The following is a 3,719-nucleotide window of genomic DNA, read 5'->3' as shown; positions in this document are numbered from 1 at the left end:
ACTGATTGTGGGAATGAAGGAGCAGGCCCTTCAGTGTGGTTCTGCATCACACTGCACGCTGCAAGCCCTCACATAGCCTTCAGCGTAGGTAGGAAATGAAATCCAGGAGTTAAGGGTCTCTGATGTTTTCATTTTCAAAATTGATCAGCAGTTCTGGCTGCCTTCATTTTGGGGTGTTCATCTCAAAACAACTTCAGCAGACCTGGCTCGCAGGGGCTGCAGAGCTCTCCTTCTCTGAAAGTCAAGGCCTTTGAAGGCTTTTCAGGTGGGAAAAGTGAAAGAGCAGGTTGCTTTGCCATTGCTGAAAAATACTGTCCAGGAATGCAGCTGTGCGTGATCCCCAGAGGCTCTCCCCCCTGCAGCTGGCCTTGTCCGCCTGCTGCTGGCACAGCAGCATCCCCCCAAAACCCAGGGGTGCCACGCTCCACAAGCAGCGGCAGGACACAGCTTTGTGCATCGCAGCAGTCCCTGTCCTCTGCAGGATGCGTTCGGGCCAGGGTTGGGATGGGCGGCTGCAGCACGAAACCGGGTCTGGGGAGGGCAGGGAGCCAGCTGCGCGCTGCCGCTTCCCTTTCCTCCCACCCTGCGCTGCAGGAAATGCTCTGCAAAGAGACTTTGGTGTCTGACAAAAATAACCAAGTTTCTCCTGCTCCCGCTCTCATCAGGCACGGAGTCTGCTTGGTGGGAAGAGTGAAAGGGGAGACCAGATGAACGGCCCTGGTATTTCCCACAGTCAGCCGTTTTCTCAGTCCTTCTCTGACAAACTCCCAAATCTTCCCTCATTAGACCATATGATCAGCACCCGGGTGGAGGCTGTAGGACATTAGCCGTGCCTTTCACAGGGACAGCAGCCTCCCCATGAATAGCAGGTCCTGCCTCTAACGTAACTGCACGAGCATCGCTTTCTCCCTGGCAGCCTGCCCCTGGCACTGCCGTAGCTCAAGGGTGGCCCTCAGACCCAAGGGTCTCAGCGCAGAGACCAGCCCCAGCACATCCCCACGTTTCTGGCACCACCAGCCCCACTGTAACCCTGTGCCGCCCGTGCATCAGCACCCAACCTGCCACTTGCCCGAGAGGTGCCTGCAGGAACTGGTCTGTGCGCTTATGCATCCAAAAACAATGCCGTAGGTGATGATGAACAGCAGTAAAAGAGAGGGAAGGAGTGAAGGGCTTCAATTTGAGTCTCGCCGTCTCTCTTTTTGCTGGGTCAAAGTGTTTGCTTATGCCACTGCAGCCAGCCCCCGGGATGGTGCAAACCAGCTGGCTGCCAATTGACGTCAAAGGAGCGCTGGTGGTTTGCGCGAGCAGAGGGACTGCTTCTGCTCAAGGTGGGTTTCCAACACCACACAGAAATGTTTAAACCTCCCCTTCCCCTCCCTCTGCTGCAGGAAACAAGTGCCTTATTTCATTCATTGGCTGGTTTGGTTATGGCAAGAATCCTGCCGATATTTTGGCTACTTGGATGTTTGCTGAGGACTGAGCAATGCAGATAATGCTAGCAAACAGCAGGGGAGCTAAAAGAGGGGGTAAAGGTGGGGTGAAGCCAGGTTTAATCTCCTCTGCCCCAGTTTGTGCCACATGTTTCCAGACAGGACTAAAGCCATGTATTTTTCCTTCTCAAATCACCTGCAATTTTTTTGCGGCTTGTGAAGAAGTAAGATGCTGAGTTCCTGCCACCCTTTTTCTCTTCCTCTTCGAATCACTGCGTGCACTGTGAAATATGTCTGGGCCAATGGAGTTCATTTAAAGTGGGTGTGTTTCCCCTTGACTGCTGAAGTTCTTCTTCAGCCACTTTATTTTTATTTTGTGTTATACCTATTAGTTACAACCCCTATATTTTCACTTGTCTCCATGTGGATTTGACGCTGACGGTCAGTACCTTTTCCCTAAGCAAGTACTGTAACAGCAAATTTTTATCTAGCCCAGACCAACGTATTTAACTGCAACATATGTTTCCAAACAGAGTGATTCTTATGGGGTGTGCTCAGGGAAGTCAATGCATTGACTTCCATTGGTTTTGGGTCCGGTCTGAGCTCTTGAATGAGCCCGTATATATTGCTGCAATACATAAGGCTGTACTATTTAAGAGTGACCAAAACAAACATGCTTTGGGTGAGACCAGTGTGCAGATCATCACATGAAAAGCTTTGTGATAACTGACTGTTTGCTTTCATACGGCATTGACTCCTATTTCCCTGATTATTTTTAGTCTTCATTGCAGTCCCTTAATCAAGCTCCTTTCTTTAATAGCTAGTGTTGCCTCTGGTGTGATGCAGCAGGTCTAATCACGTTTTCTGTTAAGCATGGGAAATATTAGTTAGCCCACAGCTAGAAGCAAGTGAGAATGAATTTCCTACATGGGCTGATCCAAGGCCACTGAACTGAGAACAGAGTTTTTAATCCATTCATTAGCCTTGAATCAGGTCCTTACAGCCATTGAAAGAAAAAACCCCATCAAACTCCAAACCAGCCCCAATCAACACATTCCTTTTAGTGGGAAAAAACTTACAGTAAGATGTGCCATGCTCAGACAAAGGCAAATCAAACAAATCTTTATTCCTTTTCTACTCTACTTGCTTTTCTCCTCCTGGGGTGAGGATCTGTGGCCCCAAAGCTGTACAGAGGTGTGTGGAGCAAGCCTGGCACCGAGCCCCAGCTGGAGTGGAGGGCATCCCCATACCCAAGATGAGAGACAAGAGAGGGGATGCACCTCCAGCAGGCTGCTTCAAAGAGTAGACAAGGCTTCAAAGCTGTTTGGAAATGTGGGATATTGCAATAAATTCAGGAGGAGGTGAGTGTTAAATGGAGTGTGCCACTGGGCTTGGTATTTTGAAACACAGCTGCCCAGGTCAAGCTATGCCAGGATTCAGGCCTTTCTTGCACTTATACATGGTCATGCACCTACTTAAAGCTGTGGCTTTCCCATCCACAGCAGGTTTTGGTGTAGTTTTACATACATCCATGCACAGACATCATGTTATGTAGCATCTCCCTCTCTGCAAGGGTGCGTGTGTATACACACCAATGTAGGGACACGCACAGCTGTCCTAACAGAGCCTTGCTATCCATGCCCGAACAGCGCAGGTTCACCCATGGGTGGGCATGGCACATTGCTACCTGCAGACCCTTCAAAATGGGTCTGTTTCCTCAAGGATGTGGGTCACCCTCGGTGCCCAGTGATCCCACTGCTCCCACATGGTGCCCTGGCTCAGTGCAACACCTCCAGAGCACAGCCGGGTCCCTGGCAGCTGCCTGCAGGTCCCGAATTTTCCCTTGTACAGGTGAAATTTCCAGGGATTTTAGTGGTAGCAGGGCCTGCACAAGAAGCGCGGGGCAGTGCCTGCCTGTTCCCACCGTGCAACAGCCACACACGCCGCTTCAGCTAATGAAATCCACTTGTCGCCTATTATGAGGCATTTAGACTGTGTGATTTTCAGGCACTGGCGCTCTGTGATTTTTTGACATTTTGCTACAAACAATAGCGTAATCAGTGACTGCAGCAGGTTTGGAGGAGAACTCAGGAGAAGTCTCTCAAGCCAGTTTGCAAATTGTGCCTCCTCTGCCCTGGCTAACTGTGCCTCCCCTGCCCTGGCTAAGTAGGGGCCGCTCACACGCAGCCCACAGACCCAGTGTCTTTTTTCAGGGTTGGTGGAGGATGTGCAGGGAAAAGTCCTGCCTCTTTGGAAAATGGAGAAGCAAGAGAAACACTGAAACCTGGG

This window comes from Falco peregrinus, chromosome 6, assembly GCF_023634155.1.
Source record: "Falco peregrinus isolate bFalPer1 chromosome 6, bFalPer1.pri, whole genome shotgun sequence".
Classification (NCBI taxonomy): domain Eukaryota; kingdom Metazoa; phylum Chordata; class Aves; order Falconiformes; family Falconidae; genus Falco; species Falco peregrinus.
The sequence above is the reverse complement of the archived record's forward strand: the minus strand, read 5'-3'. Positions refer to the sequence as shown.